This window comes from Protopterus annectens, chromosome 8.part0 (genome assembly GCF_019279795.1).
Source record: "Protopterus annectens isolate FY-2018-M chromosome 8.part0, PAN1.0, whole genome shotgun sequence".
Lineage (NCBI taxonomy): Eukaryota > Metazoa > Chordata > Ceratodontiformes > Protopteridae > Protopterus > Protopterus annectens.
In genome coordinates this window covers 707,474,403-707,499,251 of record NC_056741.1, presented here as the reverse complement: position 1 = coordinate 707,499,251, position 24,849 = coordinate 707,474,403, and positions in this window count along the sequence as shown.

The following is a 24,849-nucleotide window of genomic DNA, read 5'->3' as shown; positions in this document are numbered from 1 at the left end:
ATAATTTGATGTGATTCATGCATGGGATAAAACATTTAGGAGCTGCCTCTGTCCATTAGTAGTATAAGGAGCAGTCCTGAGGTAAATTTTCTTTTTCCCATCCATAGATATAAGTTGCACTTGAAAGTGGACAGTAATAAATTTTGTTTTATGTGGAGGGGGAGTCTGTTCCACAGCAGTGGTATCCTCTCTGAAACATACCTGTCCTTCCAAGATATTCTGTTGATGCTGCAGAAGGGGTTTAGATACCTAGGCCAAGTGTTTCTGATGCCATTTGACTTGCTGATGTGCAGTAAACCCACCAGTAATGGGTCTTAGGATGCCTTGTATGCCAGACACAGGTCACCTCTTAGTGGTCAGTAGGATACCAGTCAGTCCATATAGGACATGTTGTTTAGGCTCACATCCTTTTATTAGGGTATCTCTGTGGGCTTTCCAGTTGCTACATGAGTCTGGACAGATACATGCCAAAGGAGGCATTATATTCAATGACTGGCCTAAGGAGGGCTTAGTAAATGGGAGGAATTGCATCCCTACATCTAGACAGAATCCCTTTGTTTATAAACTGTGCAATATAGGAACATTTCTAACAACAACAGAGACACATTTGTCAAAACTTATGTCACTGTCCACATAAGATATCAAATCTGAACAACTGGGTCAGCTGTTAGAGGAGTATTGTCAATGTGGTAGTTCCCTGGGGTAGATGACTTCCCAAAGGATACAATAATTCATATTTGGCATTTAGTTTCAGACCATGATTTTGACACCAGTTATTTATTTGAGACAACATTTTCTGCAAGATGGCTAAATCATTTGAGGATTCAGTGACTGCTCCTAGCTTACAATCATCTGCAAACTTAGTCAGCCAGTACTCTTTAGCATTGGCTTTTTCCTTCAGAAAAGTAGATGACAACCAGGAGAGTTCCCAGCACAGAATTCTGGGGACTCCACTGGTCACTGGTCTCTTTGTGCAGGTAACTCCCCATATTCTTTTTATTAACTTCCCCTATTTTGACTGTCTTTTTTTCCTGTCTATGAGCCAGTTGGCAATCCAACAGATGACACAGGGGGTTTGTTCTCACTTTATTTTTTTTCTATATGCCTGGGAATTTTGTCAAAAGCTTTGGCCAGGGCGAGGTATGTGGTGTGTATTGTGTTAACTTCATCCATTGCTTTGGTAACCTATTCAAAAAATGCACCAGGTTGAGTAAGCATGACCTGCCCTTGAGAAATCCAAACTGAGATTGTTCCAGTTTTTGAAGGTTCCCTATGACCTGATTGATTAATTCCATGATAAGTCTTTCTATAGCTTTGCATATGAGGCTGGTCAGACTTATGGTTCTGTAATTGCCTGGGTCTGTGGAAGGTCCTCCCTTATGCAGAGGGATTGACTGTGACTCCATTCACTTGGCATATGTAGGCTGAAATTGTTATTAGGGGTGTGGCTAAACCATGCTTCATGCTATTTAAGATGCATACAGAGATATTGTCAGGACTCATCGATTCTGTATTTTTCGCTTTTGACAGCACTTTTAGGACTTGGTCCTGTGTGATAGCTGGAGGTGAGCCAGTTTTAGGGTTATCTTGAGGGACAGATGGGGGTGAGGGATGGGGGGGTTAAAGTTACAGCTAAATTTATCGGCCAATAATTTAACTATATCTTCAGCCTCAACGCAGGTAACATTATTCACAATTGGCTCAGGGCATTGCTGTGTTGTGCTTTTGAGATTACAAAGATAACTAAAAATGTCCTGTGATTTTCTTTGGCTTGTGTACATATTTTAGCCCCAGACTTGGCTTTGGTGGATTTTATTAAACTCCTGAGTTTATTTCAGTGACAAGGGTTGTAACATTCTGGGAATTACTCTTCTTTCTTTGAGTCAAAATTATTTTTATTTTATTATAAAGCTTGTTGATATTATGGATGTTTGTCATACTGATCACTGCTGCAGCAGCCTTAGCTATATTCCTGCTAAGGATATAACGGCTGACAAGCTTCCAAAGATTCAAGGCACCTTCCAGGCATCCAAACTATCAAGCAGCTTAAGATGAGCTGACTAAAAGACAAGTTTAGGGGCAAAGTCCTTCAAAGCTTTACTGCAGATGAAGAGCATGCTCCTCTGAGGCTTTTGAGGATCGACAGTTGGCTTGTGCTTTCCTTTGCTGGGCAGATAAGTTCCCTTTGGGAAAAAAACTTCCATTTCCTTAATTTTATTGCTGTTGTATTACTTTCTTCTTCAGAAAAGTAATTTTAAAGCTAGGAGAGTTGTGTTTTAATGGACTGTCTTGAGATTGTAACATACTTATAACGGAACATTCATTAAAAGTAGTGTTAAATAACTGAAAACATATTTTCTGTGCATAAATGGTGTTTGTTTTTCAGTGGTGGGGCTGGCATAGTGTTTGAAGGTACTTTTTACTGTTTGTATTTTCTGTCAAAAAACAAACAGTTATTGTGCACTGGTAGTTTTATTGGCATTTGCTGCTTGACTTACACAGGAAAGAGACGCCATTTTCAGCTTGACCATGGAACAGACTACCGGTCCCATGGTTGGTCCTTCTTTTAGCTACAAAAAGAAAAGGTTAAGCAAACAGCCTTTGCCATCAGTGCAGGCTAGCAATTCATCTCAGCCATAGGTGGGTGACTTTGCGGTGGTGGTTTGTTGCACCTCAGCCCACTCATCTTTTACCCTGAATCCCTGTGGTGTAGCACCTACAGTCACTATGGACTGGGGGTTATTCACATCCTTTGTCTCTGTTGGAGTCCCATCAGTGGGCAAGGGAGAGTCACTCTTGTTGGTCGTGGAAATGGAACAGGGAAGTTTTCCCTGTTGTGCCAGAATGCTGTGCTCATCCCTGGGGAAGCAGTTGTTGCCATTAGTAATGTGATTGGCCCCATTTTTCCTGTCAAAAAGAAATGGAAAACCTAGCATGCATCTACTCCTCCTCAAATTTCTTTAGACAGGAGTAGTTTACTGTGTTTGGTTCAGGCTTTAATTCAGGCTATTGATCCTTCTTGTAAAGTAATTTCTCATAAAACAGAGAGGAATTCTTATTTTCCTGAAGATATTCAAGATTCTGAATCTGATCAGGAAGATGCAAGGACAGATCCATTTTTCCCTCAGATTTTTGATTTAGACTCAGATGAGTGCTTATTTTCTGAATCTTCCTATGGGGATCTTTTTCTCTGAGACTTTTGCTAGAATGTGCTAGTGTTTTCAGTGGGCAAACACTGAGGTTTCTCAGTCCCTCAGAAAATACTCTTGAGTTTTGCAGAAGAATTTTCCAGAACCTACACCCATTCCTCCTATTCTGTCAACTTTAGAAGATCTGTGTGTTACTGCCTGTAGTTTTCCTGTTAGTCAGACAGCTGCCCATAAAAATGGCAGATAGGATGTATAAAATTCCTCAGTCTGAAATTGTATGCACTGTTCCCAAACCTGACCCAGCAGCTATATTCTTAGTTGATTCCACTGCTGCTAAGAACTTAGTCAATTGCAATCCTACTGTTTCTAATAAAGATGGGAAAATTATTGATAAGTATAGGGGAAAAAATGTATACTTCTGCAACTTTGTTTTTCAGAAATTTGAATTGCCAAGTTCATATGTTAAAATTTTGTTTTGACAAATTGTGAAAGTATGCAAAGTATTTTATCTGCAGTTTCTTCTTGTGAGAAAAAAATCTGCTTTAAATAACTTAGTTTCTTCTTTTGCACAGGTTGTTTGCAGTGTGCGCATCTTCTTCCAGGGATATGGCCACTGATACTGTTTTAAGGAAGGTTGCATGGCTGCATTCTCAAAACCTTCCAGATGTTAAAAATTGTATTTTAAATTCTCAATTGTATAGAGATTTACTGTTTGACCCCTCTACTGCAGAGGTGATCAAAAAGTGTGATGAAAGGAGCAAGCTGAGCCAGAGAATTTCTAAGATTTTTCAGCTTTTCTTTTCCAAATTGTCCAAGGCATTTTCTTTCGCCTCTTCCAGTTTTGGCAGGAAACAGAATAAACAGTCCCAACAGAATTCAGGTAAACAGATGTTTGAGAAGGAATGACAAGGGAGTTCCTAAAAGAAGTCTTTAACCTCAAAACCAAGGACAGTCCAATATGTTGGAATGACCCTTCCGGAGACCTTGTGACCTGCTCCCACCCTGACCCCCTTTTTCTTCCAGAAAATCTTAATCTACATTTTTTCTCTTTGGCAACAGATCGCTTTAGACAAATGGGTTCGGAATATCATTCATCAAGGTTGCAGATGGCAGTGGGAGGAAATTCCTCCTTTCCAGGTAGGCATTCCTCATCCTCCAGATCAGACTCTTTGGTTTCCACCTGTTCTTCATCATGTCCTGTCCCAAGAACTGATAGAACCAGTTCCTCCTTCCCAAGAGGAGAAGGGTTTTTATTCAAGGACGCTCCTTGTGCCAAAGAAAGAAAATGCTTGGAGACCAGTTCTGGAACTTTCTTTCCTAAACCTGTTTGTGTTAGTGCCATAACTGAAAATGATGTCACTATACAACCTGTTGCCTCTTCTTCCTCTTTCATATTTCCTGGTAACACCAGACTTATAAGATGCTTATCATCACATTCATATTCATCCAGACTTCAGACGTTTCTTAAGGTTTTGTATGTGTGCGTCACATTATCAGTTCTACTGGCAGGAAAGCTCTGTAAGGCTTTGCACCTAAGCCTGTTTTTTTTGTCAGATCAGCTCAAGCTATTTGACTGATTTGGCGTGTAGAAGTTGCCCTGAAGCTTTGAAAGCTGGCCTGCTGTTATATCCTTGGAAGGATATAACCCATATAGCTAAGGCTACTGCAGCAGTGATTATTCAAACATCTGTTGTTACAGTAAGTTCAGCTTACACAACTGTTCTTTCCACCATGTGGGTTTGTTTCTGGGGTTTGCACTGCACTTATTCGTATGGGGTACAGCTGCATCTATGGAGTTGTTAGCATGCTGGTGTAGTGTGGTGGTGTGCATTTTTGCATACTCAGTGGAGTTAACTGGATTTGGTGGGGATTTGTATTTTGCCAATGTATCACTTAGGAGTAGGTAGATTGTCTTAAATAAATTTCACAAGGTACCTTGAGTGGAAGGGATCTCTGGTTTAAGTTTTTTTTCTAAGGAGATTGCGTTATGGTCAAACCTAACAAGTGATGAAGATATGCAAAGGATGGTACAAGATGCTCCCGTATTAGTAAGGACAAGATCTGAGGTGTTATTACCACTAGTGGGTACTAATTGTTCCAGGGCATTTGTATTGACAAAGTCCAGGAATCTCTGTGCTTGTACACTACTGGTGGTGTATGTTTCCCAGTCTATACTTGGATAGTTTAAATCACCTAGGAAAATGGTATTGGGTTTAATACTGAATTATTCTAGTTCCTGTAGAAACGAGTTGTGGCTTTCTTTTGTCATAGAGGGAGTTCTCTGGCTAGCTAGTATATGGTACAGGACCTTTCTGATGGTTATTTGGACCTATAGAAGCTCTAGTGCATCACCTTGATGTGAGTCTCTTCTGGATGTAGATCAATAAACTTCCACATTTTCTCCACCTGCACAATAGCTGGTCTAAGTGTATGGAAGGCATTAGAGCCCTTCGCAGCTGGAGTGCTCTCTGCTATTTTAAACCGTGTCTCAGTCACTACATAGAAGTCAACGTCTACTAGGGTGAAGAAGGCTTGCAGGGAGTGGTGTTTCTTGTTCAGGCTCTTAGCGTTGATCAGTAACACATTTGCATTCTCCTTTTCTTGTTTTATGTATGTTTTTGGTCGGGTTATCAGGTTGGCATTGCCTAAAAAAGGAACTATGGGTGTAGATAATGTCTTTGCCAATAACTGAAACCCTAGAGGGGACAGATGGAAGCCATCTCTGGCAAAGCAGAATGGTTTGTCAATCATATCATCCCAGGCTGACAAATATTGGACCCCCTTTGACAACTATTGTTCCTTCCAGTTTCTTTGGTATAACAGATAATCTCATTTTTTTCTGCATGTGCTGTCTTTTAACTGTATTTGTTGAAACAGCTATTCCTGAGAAGCCTCATACTCAGCCAGCTTTTTCTTTATTTCAGCCTCTGATTTTTGCAGTTTTATCAATTCATCTGAACAGCTAGTTAAGATTTCTTTTATTTTTCCCAGCCTTTTGTTATTTGACTTAATATAAACCTTCAGTGTTTCCTCTATTTTAATCACCTCTGAGTACATTTGATTTATTATTTCCTGTAAATTACTGTAAGCCATCTGTTGAACCAAAGCTGAAGCTTGAACTGCTTTTTGATGAACATCTGCAGAATCCTTTCCACACAGTGTTTTTTTTTTCACCTTTTCTGGTTGATTTTCTTTCAGGTTTTCCAAATTTCATCTTTGCTGGCATTCAGGCAGTGTACTTACTAGTCAGTAACTGAATTTTGCCCCCCTCCCTCAAAAAAAGTTCAGTGAGACTCCATTTTCTCAGTTTATGTTTTCATATTCAGAGAGCTGAAGTGAAGCTGTTGATCAGTGTATAGCCATCCTGGAAGTCCAAAATATATGAGATATTAATGAATAAGAGGCCTAGAATGGCTCAAGTTTAGTTTCACTAAGCACATGGTAATAGAAACTGAAGTAGTCCAGTCTAAAGGGTATCAGAGCACACACAGAATTCTGAAGATCCTCTGGGAGAAGAGGTTTTGCCCCAGTGGTATTCTGGAGAGGAAAATAGCAGGGTTTTAGAACTGCTGATTCTTGGTCCTGAAGCATCAACCTAAACCCAGATAATCATCAAGGCTACTGACTTACAGTACAAATTCCATCTCTTTTCCTCCTTATGAAATGGTAAACAAACAAAGAAGTAATAGAAGATCAGGCAGTGGCAAGCATTAGTCTTACCTTCATCTTGGCTGCTAAGTTTTGGTTGACTGTGTTTGATCCATCTAGTTATATCTTCTAAGCCATCTTAAAGGGTGGTTCAACCAAGTTGTTGCTCCTGAGTGAAGGAGGTACACAACAGGATATCATCAGTATAACACAGATGCTTAAGGTCTCTCCATTAAATTGCTTTTCCCACCCTCTGACTGCATCCTGAGAGGAAAGAGGGAAACAACTGTAGTACGTTGGTAGTTAAGCCATACTGGATATGAAGATGCCAAAATAGGATCTCATGATCACTTGTATGAAATGCTGAAGGAAGACCAACGATGACCAGGATCAAGAAACCATACACAGGTCATTCACCAATAGCATGAGGGCTGTCTTAGTGCTATGTCAAGTGCTAAAGCCGCAATGTAATGGATTTTATAGGCATGAGACTGCAAACAACTTATTTGCCTTTTTGGTCTCCTTGGACCTCATGTTTACCAACACAGTATATAGTGTCTCTGCTAGGTCTACCAGCTACTCTCCAACCCCCCTCTAGACTTACTCCATTACTGCTGGGGCCTGGGTACTCAGCTCGTCTATGCTTCCAATCCAGGGGGGATTTTTTATGACATATTCACTCCCTTTTTCTGCCCTTGCCACACTCATTTATTATGTCTGAGGGCAACTCCCTTCTTTTGGACCATGCCTCCCATTTTTGGACCACACCTCTCATTAGGGAGCATATCGATGAGTGCCCTTCCACCTTGGATGGGCACACCCATCCCTTCCCTGCCACTCTGCCAGTCACTCGAGCTGCTTATTGAAGCCAGGTCAGTCAGGTCTTTATCCCTCTATGCCACCAGAGTGGCGAGACTGTAGACAACTTCTTGGCAACCTTTTCTTCAAAAGGGAGCTTCAATGAGAGTTCTACCAATTTCCATTAATGTTGATCCAAAGATAGTTTCCTGATGATCAATGTAATTACTGCCTTCATTAAAACAGATGACTCAGTCATTTCTTTAGAAAGAAATACACAATATAGAAAACAGATGAACCAAAAGATGTTGAGGATGAAAACAATCAATCTCAAAATTCATGGGGTCTAAGAGGGAAGAAGCTGGACATAAAATAAAAAGTACAATCATAAAGAGCAAGATCATGCCAATGTTTGTGAGCTACCATAAGCACTAGGCATTGGAGTAAGCTGATCCAAATCACATCAGACAGCTTCTTATAGGCCTGCATTTGAGTATCAGGAACACCTGCACTATGAATTACTAGTAGCTGATCTAAAATGTCATTCAGGTTTCTGTGAGATATAGCTTTTAGATTTCTGATCTGAATGAAGCTTAGTGTCTGGTGACCATGCTAGAGGGAGCCCAGATGTTAACACTGTCAATATTGGTCTGACCTTAACACTAGTTCTATGACCTGATCAACAGTAACCACACCAAACTGGAACACCAAGTCAGTCTTGTACTGTCTACTACATATGACAATGGAGGCATTCTGAACAGTCTAACTTTCCTTCAACTTTAGAAAGTTGATAGCAAGTCTGATGATGAGAAAATTAGTGAACGGTTGAAGAAATATTCCAAAACTAGAATATATTTACATAGGGTCAAAGAAAGCGTTGAATCATCTTATTCTCTATGCCCACCTTCGTCTTTCCTTAGTTCCTGAACCAGAGACCATTTTGCACATCCAAATCAAGATATGGCAGTTTACAGCAAAGGAGGTTAAGGTTAGCTGTGACAGTCTAAAGATGAATTACTTTCAAATGGCCATTCTGTATGAACCCAGGACTGTAAATCCAAATCTTGACTGGCGATATAAATAGATTTGCAGTTGTCTTGCCAGTTCAATGACACAGAAAAGGAGTTCCTTTCTTTGTCTGGGATAGTGACATCTGTCAAACCTTTGGGCTTCCCAAAAAAAGAAATTCAGGTTTTCCATTTACTCTGACCACACTGACCTTCTGGGCCTGAATAGTAGGCCAGGAGCAGAGAAGGATCAAGCATCTGATGGGCTTCACTCCTTCTTTATGGAGAGTATTAGAGAAGATGCTGATACTTTGGTATCCCCTGATAGAAACCAGGGGACACGTGCATCACTTAAAGAGTAACAGAAAGTTAGCAAATCTACTAGGAGTGAAGTGTTTGTGAGGTAGTATGCATACACAAGGTCATGTTTACACATGGTACATGTTGATTTCAAGGAATGTTAGGGCCTCAATAGAAAATCCCTTTACTAGTAGCAGTATTATGACTCAGCTTCCTATTACCTAGCTCTTGCTTCCCTCATAAGAGGGCAATACAATGAGGAAGGAATGAGCATATAACTGTTCATGGGCAATGATCCTGAGCCAGAGGTCAGAGACAATATTAGAGAAGAGCAAACTCTTTGAAGCTATGATGGGCATTTGACTACAACATTTAAAGTTCCAGATAACCTGTCAGGTGGTGGCAAACTTTCTGCTCTAATATTACTGCATGTTAACTAACCAAAAATGACAGCTTTTAGTTATCAAGGCTGGTCAGCATCCCTACCCATGTGCAGTGGAAGTACTATGGCATTTATTTTTTCTAAAGCACACGAACAATGCACTCTTGTATTCATAGGTTCATAGGTTTATAGGAGATTACTAGGCTAATGGCTTAAGGGCCCCTAAAAGCCTAGCCAATATAATCCAATTTTACCCAATTTATGGTCCCTATGGGCAAGAGAATGGCATGGATTTGTGCCTGTGCATTGAATAAGGGACATAGGCACTACCCCGGGTATGAATTTGCAGTTCTCCATCTGTTGATCCAAACTGCATTTGAAAAAGGCCAGGGAAGGGCTCTGCTTAATGTGAATAGAAAGCATGTTCCAAAGAGGGATCAGTCTCTGATGAAATGCATATATGTCTCTCCAGTATGTTTTATTTGAGTTGCTGACTAAGTTTAGATCCCTAGATTGGGTGGCTGTCATGTTGTCTGACTTGTGGATGTGTAGCAGCTGCATTAGAGCTGGATTTGTGAGTGCCTTGTAGGTTAGGCACAGGTCACTTTTTAATAGTTGGTAGGAGACAGAGTAAAGGGATAGGGCTTTTAGTATAGCTGCATAGTTCATGTTGTTTACACCCTGTATTTTCTTTTTGAGGAACCCATGAGGTCACTCTAGCTGCTGTAAGTGCTTAGTTAAGTACATGACACTGCACTTGATTAATGGTCAAATGAGGGCTGAATACAACGGGACTACAGTATTGGCCTGTGAAGATGTAACACAGATTTAAGTAGCTGCAGTACCTACATAGGTATACTTTTAGGACAACCAGTCAACCAGGAGATCTGAAGTATTGTACTTTACAATTAACTTTTTTTCTTTGTAAGAAAGGGTTGATACTAGAAGAGCTTGTATTACTTCCAACACTGTGCCTCAGGCCCAAATCCTCCCTCCTTAAAATGATTTAGAAGATGAATAATAGCAGCGGGGCCTATAATGTGGAAAGGCAAGCCATTTATTGTAAATGTTTCAGTTGGTATAGGGGGGGGGTCTCGTGGATAAGACATTGGTCATTGAATAGTTAATACAGATAACAGATATTTGAGTTTCAGAAACTTGGTTGTTTAATAGGAGCAATATTTTTGGAACAAAAATGAACACCAAGGTATGGCTTAAGGGAACTCAGGTCATTAAGTTAAACTGGGTTCTGTCTGTATACAAATTGTAATGATCAATGACTCAATCCCTACTTTCATATGTTTTACAGACTTATATCTAACATGTCTTTATCAGATATTTAATTTTCAAATTGATGTACTAGAACTTGATGGGCAAGCTTTCAATCCTATTCAGTGCTGAATCACAGCCTGCATGGCTTGGTTCTCAATAAAATATAAATACAGTAGAGTATTATGATAGCAAGTTACATTATGGCAGGATAAGCTCCTTTAAAGGAAGGCTTCCACAGGGAGTTGATATATCTTTACATATGAAAGTGCCAGCAATATTTTACCTGATGCTTTTTACATTTCACACTGCTGCCTACCCAACAGAGTTCCTTTTTTTTTTTCAAAAAACAATACAACTATTTATAAGCGTGTCTATTTGAACAATGAGAGTTCTAATAAATTTCATCAGTTAACAAATTATTATGTAAAAAAACAGAAATTATTTATTTAGTAGTTATTTAAGATTGTGCCACATGTTGTATGAAGAAATGATTCTGGTGGTTCTTGTTCTGATGATAATAAGTTCCAACTGAGAAGCTTCTGATGCAATGTCGATGAATTCATTAGAAGACAGAGAGATTCATTTTTCTAATTTTTTCTTATAACTTTTCTTGAGATTGATAAGATGCTCCATAAAAGTGGATACCTTAATCTTGAAACACAATAAGGTGTTGGGGAATGAAATAAAATTAAGGATTTTGTTAAAGTAAATTTGTCCATAAATAGAACCTGCATGAAAAAAATTATATTGTACCAGTAGGGTTTAAGCACAACACAATCAAAAAACATATGTTGCCAATCTGCTTTCACCTCTAATTTACATCTCCAACAAGCCATCTTTTTCTTAAACATTAATTCAATTCTATGACGGATAAAGAAAGATTATGAATACATTTCCAAGAAAATCATCTCCATTTGAGTGAAGAGGTAGTTTGTTTTGATGACTGTAAAATTAATCTTTTATCCTCTTCATTTGGAGACTTATTAAATCTAAAATAAAATTCCAATAACTATCACTATTACGTTCTATTTAATTTTTAATCACTTTATATAATTTAGATAAAAGATCTTTCACAACTGTGTTCTGTTGTGTGCAAAAAGAAAAGTAATCAATTTATGAACAGAATTTATTACAGTTTGTTGAATTAATTTAGTATTGTGTTCAAGGAACTGTCTACAGTTTGGTGCATGCAACCACATATCTTTATCCAAATCAATTTTATTTATTACATAATCAACAGAATGTAATTTGTCTTGTCCATTAACTGAAGCCAATATATCAAGTTACTTTCTTTAAAAGTAATCATTGTTTGTATGTTAAAAGTGGAAATATTATTATGAGTATAAGCTATTGGAAAATGAGGAAAAACTATGCTTTATACGTTGGATTTATGTTAATAAAATTTCTTAAGGTATTCATTATAATAGATAGACAGGTAGGACTAATTGGTTTATTAGTATTATTTGAAAAATACTGTTTTAATAACCAAAGTAAAACATTATTTGAAATTGAATTGTGGTTTAAATTGTTAAAATAAATAGTTTCTAATAAAACAATTTCTTGGAGCTCTTTCCATCTAGCAGTATAGTAATTATTTGACCATACCATTACAGTATTAATGATTGAAGCTATTGAATATAACGCTAAGTCTGGTAGACCAATACCACCAAAAGACCAATCTCTAGTATGATGAATTGCAGCTAATATAGGCTTATTAGGAAACCATACAAAATTAGCATTAAAGAAAATATATTGTTGTATACAGTTTTTTTGGTGGTGGTAAAGATAACAGTTGTGTGATATATAATATTTTTGGCAAAATAATAATTTTAATTATGGAAAGTCTCTCTTCCATAATGAAGATATATTTGTTCCAATTGTTTACTAGATCATTTATTAAAATTAAGCTATTATTATAGCTGGGTTATTATATCACTAATGTTATCAGTGATAATTATCCCAAAATAATGTATTTTTCCCTAAATATATATTTGGTAAAAGCTTTATCTATATCTTTAATATTAAAATTCATGGGTATTTTTTTGGTTTTACTATCATTAAAACTAAGGTGAGATTTCTTCTGAAAGATTTTCATTGTTTCAAAGACATCTGTTAGCATACTATTACATTCATTTAAGGTCAATAAAATATCATCTGCAAATACCTTTTATGTTTGAATTTGATCTTATAAAATTAGCAAATAGTTCTATGACTAAAGTAAAGAGTAAAGGCAAGAGAGGACATCCTTGTTTGGTTCCATTAGAAAGCCTAATTGACCCGGAAGTATGAGTACCTATTTTAATAAATGCATGAGTGTTTCGGTCGAGGCCCGGGTTATCAATGACCACCACCAGTACTGTTAGCCTACAGGGTGCTGGTGGAAATTGGGCTACTGTTGGCCGAAGGAGGAGAAGAGGCGGAAGACATGGCCGAAGGCAGGAGGAGAGGAGAAAGGCTAGGACTGTGGTAGTGAGGGTCGGAACTTTGAATGTTGGCAGTATGACTGGTATAGGGAGAGAGCTAGCTGATATGATGGACAGAAGGAAGGTTGGTATATTGTGTGTGCAAGAGACCAGATGGAAGGGGAGTAAGGCTAGGTGTATCGGAGGTGGGTTCGAATTGTTTTATCATGGTGTGGATGGGAGGAAAAATGGCGTAGGAGTTATTCTGAAGGAACAGTATGCTGAGAGTGTTTTGGAGGTGAAAAGAGTGTCAGATAGAGTGATGTTTATGAATCTGGAAATTGATGGTGTAATGATGAATGTTGTTAGTGCGTATGCTCCACAAGTTGGGTGTGCAATGGATGAGAAAGAAAAATTTTGGAGTGAATTGGATGAAGTGGTGATGACTGTACCCAAGGGTGAGAGAGTGGTGATTGGAGCAGATTTCAATGGGCATGTTGGTGAAGGGAACAGAGGGGATGAGGAAGTGATGGGTAGGTATGGTGTTAAACAAAGGAATGCAGAAGGTCAGATGGTAGTGGATTTTGCGAAAAGGATGGACATGGCTGTGGTGAATATGTATTTTAACAAGAGGGAGGAGCATAGGGTGACATACAAGAGTGGAGGAAGATGCACACAGGTGGATTATATCTTATGTAGGAGGGCCAGTTTGAAGGCGATTGGAGACTGTAAAGTGGTGACTGGAGAAAGTGTTGTTAGGCAGCATAGGATAGTGGTTTGTAGGATGACGCTGGTTATCAAGAAGAGGAGGAGGAGTGTGAGGGCAGCACCAAGGATCAAGTGGTGGAAATTGAAAAAGGGTAATTGTGAGGTGGAGTTCAGGGATGAGTTAAGGCAGGCACTGGGTGGCAGTAAAGAGTTACCAAATAGCTGGGTAACTACAGCAGAGCTAGTAAGGGAGACAGCTAGAAAGGTGCTTGGTATCACATCTGGACAGAGGAAGGACGACAAGGAGACATGGTGGTGGAATGAGGACATACAGGAGAGTATACAGAGAAAGAGGCTGGCAAAGAAGCAGTGGGATTGTCAGAGAGATGAAGAAAGTAGACAGGAGTATAAGGAGATGAGGTGTATGGCAAAGAGAGGTGGCGAAGGCTAAGGATAAGGCATATGAAGAGTTGTATGAAAGGTTGGACACTAAGGAGGGAGAAAAGGACCTGTACCGATTGGCTAGACAGAGGGACTGAGCTAGAAAAGATGTGCAGCAGGTAAAGGTGATAAAGGATAATGAGGGAAACATACTCACAAGCAAGGAGAGTGTGTTGAGGAGATGGAAAGAGTACTTTGAGGGGTTGATGAATGAAGAGAATGAGAGGGAGAGAAGGTTGGATGATGTAGGGATAGTAAATCATGAAGTACAATGGATTAGCAAGGAGGAAGTAAGGATAGCTATGAAGAGAATGAAGAATGGAAAGGCTGTTGGCCCAGATGACATACCTGTGGAAGCATGGAGGTGTTTAGGTGAAATGGCAGTGGAGTTTTTAACCGGATTGTTTAATGAAATCTTGGAAAGTGAGAGGACGCCTGAGGAATGGAGAAAAAGTGTTTTGGTACCGATTTGTAAGAATAAGGGTGATGTGCAGAGCTGTAGTAACTACAGAGGGATAAAATTGATTAGTCACAGCATGAAGTTATGGGAAAGAGTAGTGGAAGCAAGGTTAAGAAGGGACGTGATGATTAGTGATCAGCAGTATGGTTTCATGCCAGGAAAGAGCACTACAGATGCGATCTTTGCTCTGAGAGTGTTGATGGAGAAGTACAGAGAATGTCGGAATGAGTTGCATTGTTTTTTGTAGACTTAGAGAAAGCATATGACAGGGTGCCTAGAGAGGAGTTGTGGTATTGTATGAGGAAGTCAGGAGTGTCAGAAAAGTATGTAAGAGTGGTACAGGATATGTACAAGGGTAGTGTAACAGTGGTGAGGTCTGCGGTGGGAGTGACGGATGCGTTTAAGGTGGAGGTGGGGTTACATCAAGGATCAGCTCTGAGCCCTTTATTATTTGCAATGGTGATGGACAGGTTGACAGACGAGATCAGACAGGAGTCCCTGTGGACTATGATGTTTGCAGATGACATTGTGATCTGTAGTGAGAGTAGGGAACCGGTGGAGGAGACCCTGGAGAGATGGAGATATGCTCTAGAGAGAAGAGGAATGAAGGTCAACAGGACTAAGACAGAATATATGTGTATGAATGAGAGGGAGGATAGAGGAATGGTGAGGATGCAAGGAGTAGAGGTGGCAAAGGTGGATGAGTTTAAATACTTGGGGTCAATAGTTCAGAGTAACGGTGAGTGTGGAACAGAGGTGAAGAAGAGAGTACAGGCAGGATGGAGTGGGTGGAGAAGAGTGTCAGTAGTGATTTGTGACAGACAAGTACCTGTAAGAGTGAAAGGGAAGGTCTACAAGAGGGTAGTGAGACCAGCTATGTTATATGGGTTGGAGACAGTGGCACTAACAAAAAGGCAGGAGTTTGAGCTGGATGTGGCAGAATTAAAGATGTTAAGATTTGCACTGGGTGTGACGAGGGTGGACAGGATTAGGAATAAGTATATTAGAGGGTCAGCCCAGGTTGGAAGGTTTGGAGACAAAGCCAGAGAGGCACGATTACGTTGGTTTGGACATGTGCTGAGGAGGGATGCTGAGTATATTGGGAAAAAGATGCTAAGGATGAAGCTACCAGGTAACAGGAAAAGAGGAAGGCCTAAGATAAGGTTTATGGATGTGGTGAGAGAGGACATGCAGGTGGTTGCTGTGATAGAGCAAGATGCAGAGGACAGGAAGAAATGGAAACAGGTGATCTGCTGTGGCGACCCCTAATGGGAACAGCTGAAAGAAGATGATGATGAGAGTTTTCATAAAGAAGAGTAATAAGATGTATGAAGTCGCTCAAGAAGTTACTTTCTTTTAATTCTAATGAAAGATAATTTCAACTAACAGAGTCAAAAGCACTGTCAATATCTACACTTATTAATGTTAGTTTGCCTTTTGTTTTAGTTACATAATAGATTATTGTCAATATTCTTTTAATGTTATATGAATTCCTGTTTAATATGAATACATTTTGGTCACTACTAACCATAGATGGTAGAACAGGGGTGGGCAATTAATTTTCTCATGGGACCACATGAGGAACTGGGACTGTTCTGGAGGGCTGGGCCAATAGGCTGAATTGAACTCAGAAAAAAGTGATATTTTAATAAGCCAAAACTAAAGGACAATAAAACTATATTCACAGTAAAGCAGAAAACATTATAACAAGCAAAGTTAGCATAAATGCACAAGCAAATACTTATGGCAGATATACTATGAACAGGAACAAACATTTTATATTGTAAATTAAAACCTATGTTAATGGCTCACTACATGCTGCTACATAAGCATCTGGGAAGTTACCCCCTTGAAACAGATTTGTCCTTGCCACACTCAAAAATGTTTTTTGGGCAGACTGAAATTTTGAAGAGAAGATAGAGACCGAACACTGTTTAGGATAGAATTCTACAGAACAGGAGCACAAACTGAGAAGATTTTGTTGCAATTGTGAAAAAAAGTGAAACACATGTCTAAAGATAGTTAGTTAGCAGAAAAAGAGTACAGAGGTCCATTAAGAGATGTGAAGGAAACAGCATGAGTGAAAGAAACAGAACGAGCAAGTAAAGGTCAGTAACCAAAAAAAAAGCTTATGTTAGACAGCTGAGTCAGAAGAGTAAGGTTTGGTGATTCTGTATATTCTTAACTCCATCCCCTTCATTACTGCCAGGTCCACTACAGCACTGCAAGCAGTCCAGTGCAGATGCAGACATCTGCAGAACTGCTAAGCTTGAGTAGGGTAAGAAGTAGCCCTTCTTTAGGCTCATGCCAAAGAGTCCTGGCCTCAAGCAAAAAAGTGTACAGTTGTGGCCTTACCCCAGTTGGATCTTTGGAGCTTCTGCAGGAAGAGCTGTACTAATTACTCCTCCAGGGATGGCATAACTCCACCCACTTACTCCCCTCTCCTGCCTTTTTCCATTCCTGATGTCTTCATTCTGCCAATTTTTTATGCTTTTCTGTAAAAAATGCATAGTAAATCCACCGACTTAACAAACTCCAATAGTCTGCTTCTTTTTTGAAACAGAATACTAGAGTTTACACAGTGTTTTCCAGACTGCTGGAGAATCGGTTTGATTACTGGATAGTCTGAAAAAAAAAAACAGTGTAAGTTCTGGCAATTAGCAAGCATTTTGTCTGACTTCTCATGGGCCGGTCAGAGACAGCCAAAGGGCCAGATGTACAATGTCCAGGTCTGTGATAGAAACTGTTTTATTCTATTAGCATGAATAGCCATAAATAATTTATAATCTGTATTTAATAAAGATATTAGTCTATAAGAGGACCATTTAATAGAATATTTACCTGCTTTTAGAGTTGTTGAGACACAAGTATACTTCCAGGATGGAGGAACATTTACTAATTCTTTAACAAATGAAAAGAAGTAAGATAGAAAAGGCTTTTTTTACATTGATTTATTGAGTTCATGTATGATACCATCATGACCAGGAACCTTATTAGATTTTAATCTGTTAAATGGAGTTTTAAGTTCTGAGAAAGTAATAGGTTTATCAGTTATTTTCATCTGTTCTTTAGTTAATTTGTTATTAATATAATTCCTAATAAATGTTTTGATTTCTTCCTGACAGTCCATTAATGTGTTGTTTTTTTGATTGTATCAAAATGACTTATAAATTCTTTCAGGATGTCTTCAATTTCAGTGACCTTTTTCCTACTCTTGTTAGTAAATATTTTCTTGATATGACTGGATCTATTTAAGATTTTTGTTCTATTAGCTAAGTTATGCATACATTTAGGATTAACAGTGAAATTTGTAATCTTAACCCTTTCCAAATTAATTCTAATCTTATGATTTAAAATCTATAAATATTTAATATTTAAGCTATTCATTTCTTTTGTCATATTGGTGTTTGTCTGTTAACTATGTAGTTTTAACTTATCAGTTTTTCTTGTAACTCAATCATTTCCTTGTCCCACTGTTTTTTTAAAACTATACCAAGATAAAATTCTAGCATATAGATAGGCCTTTAGAGAGTCCCAAATATAAATCTCAGAAATGTTATCTGTATAATTAATTGTAATAAAAGTCTTCATTTCTTTCATGAAAAGATCTTTAAAATCTGTCACGTTAGTTATGTAAGCAGGCATGCATCTAGTAGGTATATTATTGCTACTTTTTAATGTCAGCTCAAATGTTATAGCATTATGATCTGAAAGTAGACACAGTATTTATTTGACTTTATTTAATCTATGTAGTAACTCAATAGAAATATATAGTCTATCAATTCTAGCTTGAGTTCCATGTCTGTTTGAATAATGAGTGAAGAAAAGTGAATCTGAATCTGAGAAATAATTCATGCCTTTAATATGACATAAGTCAATACATTTTATTAATTCTTTTTCTGGGGCTATTTTTCTCTTTCTAGTAGAATTAATATTATCAGCCTTTAGTATACAATTATAATCTCCTGCTAGTATAATACTACCTTTTGAAATTTGGACAGTTTGCTTCAATTGATTTCTAACAGTACTAGCTTCTATTCTTGGAATCTTCTTCTTCTTTCGGCTTTTCCCGGTTAGGGGTCGCCACAGCGGATCACCTTGTCCGCACATTGAATGGCAGTGGAGTTTTACGGTGTCGAGTTGCCAGCCCGGCGCCCAACCTTCCACAGAAGGCACACTCACACGCACACCTAGGGCCAATTTAGAGTGTCCAATCCACCTGCAGCATGTCTTTGGGATGTGGGAGGAAACCGGAGCACCCGGAGGAAACCCACGCGACCACAGGGAGGACATGCAGACTCCGCACAGAAGGCACCCCAGCCGAGGATCGAACCGGAGAACCTTTTGCTGTGAGGCGGCAATGCTAACCACTGCACCACCGTGGCCGCCCTACTAGCTTCTATTCTTGGAATCTAATATTCATTAATGAAAACATATATTTTTCTATTAATTTCTAATGTTACTGAACAGAAAATTCCCTTCTCATCATTGTATGATCCAATAATCTTAGGCATGGGCAAAGTATTTCTCCATAAAATAGCAAACCCTCTATTTTTCTGATTATAATAAAAACTAACTAGCACACAAAATGTCTTAGTACAAGTCTGTCTATATCTGTCTGTAATAAATGTGCCTCATAAAAAAAAAAAAAAAAATAAGCTGGGAATTAGATAATTTTAAATACCTGTTTAAGCTCCCTCTCCTACAGTCATGATTTAAACCAGTAATGTTGTTGTTGTTGTTTGTCTTTCGGCTTTTCCCGGTTAGGTGTCGCCACAGCGGAACTCCGGTCTGCTTATAATTGGCAGTTGTTTTTTATGGTGTTGAGTTGCCAGCCCAATGCCCAACTTTCAACGAAGGCACGCCCATTCAACGCATGTCTTTCGAACGCTCACTCAACTGTGGGGAGGACATGCAGACTCCACACTGAAGGCACTCCCAACCCAAGCCGAGAATCAAACAGGAGAACCTCTTACTGTGAGGCAACAATGCTACCGCTGCACCACCGCGGAAGTATTAATATTAATAAAAATACACTTGAGTTGACATATCAAAGGTTTAAAGAATATACTAGAAATATTTTCATTGTTTCAAAATAATAGTAACACTGAACCACTTTTAAAATCAGGAACGTAATATTAGAACTCATATAATCAATAAGAAGTAAATTGTTAACTGTATAAATATTAATAACAGTAGTAGACACCCCAAAAGAATAACATTTATCCCAAAATGTAAAACATACATATCTAAATATTAGGGTGGCACAGTGGTGCAGCGGTTAACGTTGTCGCCTCACAGCAAGAGGTTCTCCGGTTCGATTCTCGGCTGGGGTACCTTCTGTGTGGAGTTTGCATGTTCTCCCTGTGTTCACATGGGTTTCCTCCAGGTACTCCGGTTTCCTCCCACATTCCAAAGACATGCATCTGGAGCATTTCTCCCCGGGCCTCCACTGAAAACAGGCTCTGTGGAACCTAGTCGGACTTTCCTGGTCAACAAATGTTAAATAAAATAAATAAAAAATAAAATCCCTCAAACCCCACATGGAGTCTAAAACCCCTAGTTTGGAAATACAAACTACCCACACATTCCTACCCATCAATAAGAGTGAGAGTACTTCCACCCTGCTACTTAAATAAAATTATATGTCAAAATATCAGAATAACAAACCAGTCTTCATTAAAAAAATCCCATTCTTTACCAGTCATATGAATAGTTATGAAACATTTAGTATCTAGAATATTCCCTATTAGCATCTTAATAGATATATGCCTATGTACTCCAAGCAGAAATTCTATATCACTAGTTCCATTATTTCTATTTTTTTATTATATGTTATTACAAACCTATCCATAATTACATGTATGAATGTATTTATATTTATTAGCTAATAAGTTAAGTCAGATAGTTTCTTATAATATCAAATTCAACATTTCATAAAGTAAAGTTCTATGTAATATGCAAACTCAGATCTTTTAACATCTAATTTCTTGTTATTCTGATGTATGCAGTAATTCTATTAACTGAATGAACCAAACACAACTTAGATTTATACTTCAAATGATCAAAACATTTAAATTTCAGACTCAGTCTTATATCAGACAGTGTAAATATGAAAGCAGCTGTTCAAAATAAAATGTGATAGCTGATTGATCTCTCATTTTCATAAGAGAGACAATTAGAGGAAAGAGCCTGCATACATTTATTTTATTGCTTGTATTTGTTATTCTCTGATAATTCCTTTTAGCAAAAACAACAGTTATGACACTTTAAGCAACAACAATGTCTGAAGATCATAAAATATAGCAACAACTAAAGAATACCAGTGAGTAACAGCTCTACTTTCATAAAATTTAATGAACAGTTCAACTCTTCAGTTCAACTTCTCTAGCGCCTCGGCCACAGCCTTTACAGAGTAAAAAAATACAAGACTCACTCCAAGCAATATATATAAAACAGATCAAATGCAATTAAACAATTAAACAATTAATTACATAAAAAATTCAGAATGTTAAAGCTATACTAGTCAAATAAAACTATGCCAGTTACACTCCTTATTAAGTCCATACGTGCATTCTTTAGTTGTTACTATATAAGTTATGACACTTTGTTTTCCTTAAATTATCAAGACCGAGTGTATCTATAGTGTCTAATGAATAAAAACCTGAGACATACCCTCTGTGATTTGACTGCCAGCAAAATTTCATTAGGATATCTAGGACTCAACTGTCAGTTTAAAGTTCTCAAGACCTTGACAGGAAGCTTAAATTAAGAAGGCAGTTCACAGAGAAAAACATCCAAGATCCGCACTTTCAATCAGCAATCAAGCCAAATGGATCACAATCCCCAACATCCAACACTTTCATGTAAAAGAAAAAAGCTGCCAAGTTATAGCAGCTCCCCTGCCCTCCCACTGCTATACATGTAGACACCCCAGTGATCTGAAAATAAAGAAAGGAATCAAACAGCTGCACCACAACAACTAGTCCATCAGCACACACAAACCAGTCAAAACACCACAGCAAGATTATGTCAGATCAGACACAACACCAAAGAGAAAAGCGATCTCGCAAACAGCTTCCCCAATAGAATCACACAATCACCATGGACGTACACAAGCACCCAATCTACTTTCAACTGTCAATCACACCAGTCCCTCACTCAAAACTGCCAAGTCTCAAAACATCTCTCACCCATATCACAAACATACTTCACCAGCAACAAGCTTCAACACAAGCACAACAACCAAAAGGAAAGAGCATGTATAAGTTTATTTTATTAATTATATTTATTTTTCTTTGCTATTTCAATTTAGGAAAGACAACAGTTCTTATACTTTTCCCCCTTTATCTATCAAAACTGGGTGTAACCATAGCATCTAATGAATAAAACATGAGGCCCACCCTCTGTGATTTGACTGGCAGCATAATTTTATTAATATGCCCAGGACTCATCTGTCAGCTTAGAGTTCTTGAGACCTTGGTAGGAATCTTAAACTAACAAAACAGTTTACAGAGAGAAATATCAAGGTTCTGCACTTTCAATTAATGCTCAAGCTCAGTGGATCACAATTTCCCTTAACATTTAACACTGTCATGTAAAAAAAAAGTGCTGCTTAGCTACAGCAACTCCCTCACCCTCATACTGTAATATATAAAGATACATCAATGCTCCAAAAAACAGGAAAGGAAACAAATTGTCATACCACAGCAACGAACTCAACATCAACACATATAAACCACTCAATGCAGCATAGGAGGAGCATATTAAAGAAGCCACAACACCAAAAAGAAAGGTGTTTTTTTTAAGCAAACAGCTTTCCCAGTAGATATCATGTTGTTGTCTTGAACATAAAGAAGCACCCACTCTGCTTTCAACTGCTATCCACAATCACAAGGCCAGTGCCTCACTCAGAGCTGCCGAGTCTCAAAACATCCCTCGCCCATATTACAAACACATTTTATCAACAGCAAGTGTCAACTTAAGCATGGCAACCAATTATCTAGTAACAGAGAGTGAAGACAAGAAGAAATAGACAATGAAAGACACATTATGTGCTGGGACAATATTTACTATATGACATTAAATAGAGTGTTAGGATCATCAGCAAACAGCTCAGCTTATTCAATTTCATAATAAAGGCTGGGTCAAAACAAGTTACCACATAAGGACTATATATTTTGCATTTTATATTATAAACCCAGAAAAAGAAGCTTGTGACAGCAAGATAAAAGTTCAAAGTTAGATTTTACAATACCCCAATGCATTAACTTACCAAACTCAAAGGCAAACAACTAATGGTTAAGGTGTTCACCTTATGGACTCAAGATGCAAGGTTTGATTCTCAAATGTGGTAGTTGGCTAGGCTTAAAATGGCCCATAAGGGCAGTTAGCCTAGTAGTAACCTATGACCCTAACTTTGATAAAATGAAGCAAAGAAGAACCGGACAGTAAATATATATTCATATATAGAATTGTTAAAGGGGAAAAAGATTATTTTAGTAATTTATACATACTCAATTATGTATATTAAATAGTAAAATGTTACTGAAATTAAATTAAAATGACTTTATAAAGAAAATTAAATGACCTTATAATAGGGAATCTCCAGGCTCTCTTTACCCCATATAGAGCAGTTGAATGCAGATTATTCATGTGTTTTAAGAACAAAAATTAAAGTGAAAAATAGACAACCATTGTAAAGCCTATTAAAATTAAGTGGTGTTAAGTTGTCTGTCTCTTAACTTCTTCTTCTTTTCATTACTCTTCCATCCTGCTTTTTCAGACTGTCTCTTTAAGGAAACACAGTTCCAGTCCTTATCATCCACTTGTTTTAAAATATTTTTTGTTTGTAGATATTACAAAGCAGCATCAGGGTCTTCAAAAACTTTACATCATCAGGGAGGAAAATCTTCAGTCTGACAGGGAATAGCAGATGAACTTTAACTTGTCTTTCTTACATTCTCTAATTAAAGGCAAAAGCGTTTTCTTTTAGAGATGACTGCTGCAGAATAATTATTGTCAAAATGAATTGTTTTGTCATCTATTTTGAATGGAGATTTTGCCCAGGCAGTTTTAAAGATTAATTCCTTATCTTGAGAAGAACAAAATCTCACTATTGTAGATCTCAGAGAGGGCTTATTCTTTGAGGAGGATGTAATTAAAGATGTATGTGCTGTCTTGATTCTGAATGACATTGCTTCATGTAGGTCTAATATCTTTGGGAGCCAGGATGTCAGAAAGCTTACAGTGTTATTCCCTTTCATTTTTTCTGGTAGACCAAAGGTATGGGTATTATTTCTAAGGGATCTGTTCCCTAAGTCTTTAATTTTGCTCAGCAAAAGAGTATTTTGTTGTAATAAAAAAATTCAGTGCTATTTTCATCTTCATTTAGTTTGCCTTATATATTATTTAAAGAGTCCTCAGTACCAGGTATTTGTGTCTTCTGTTGTTGAAGAGCTTCTTGGATTTGTTCAATTTGTTTTGAACACTTTTCTTTAAAATGATCTAATTTAGTGTCCATTTTATCTGTCTTCAAGGATGACTACTGATATCTAAGAGAATTGACTGAAGTATCTTTTTAAAGAATGAGTCTTGTGAAGTTGCTTTCGAATGACTAATTTCCAGACTGAATGTATGAATAATTTTTCAGACAAGATTTTGATAGCAAATATTTGAAAATTAAAAAAAAAATTCTTGATATAATCCTAGACAGCACTTAATGTTAGTTAAAATAATTGTTTATAAATAATTAGGATCATTTAGAAGATTAATTTCCTGCCAGGAAATATAAAAAAGTAGGAGAACAAAGGAATTCTCCTGATACTCATTCAGAATCCTAGCCACACCCCCACCAGATTGTCTGACTCTCACATCCTAGAAATTTCAGCTGGGGAATCACTATGAGAATTCTTTTTGGCCGACACCTTCCTCACATTTTCAGATATCACATTTTGAGCATCAATTTCATATGTAGATTCATAGTTATGTATTTCCAAGCCAAGTCTGATAATCAGTGCAATTCTACTATAAGAATTGTCCTTGAAATAATTTTTGGGACCACCAAAAAACCTATAGACCATCAGGAGGTGTACTTTGGTGTGGGGGGGATCTCCTAGAGGTCCCACCTTATCAAGGTTCTTCCAGTAAATGTCCACACAGAGAGACACTGGCAGGCAAGTACAAAAACACTATTGAGGTGAGGAATCAACACTGATGTCAAGATATGCTGCAGTAATTATCCCAGACAACCAGTACAACATCATAATTGTCACTGTGGTTA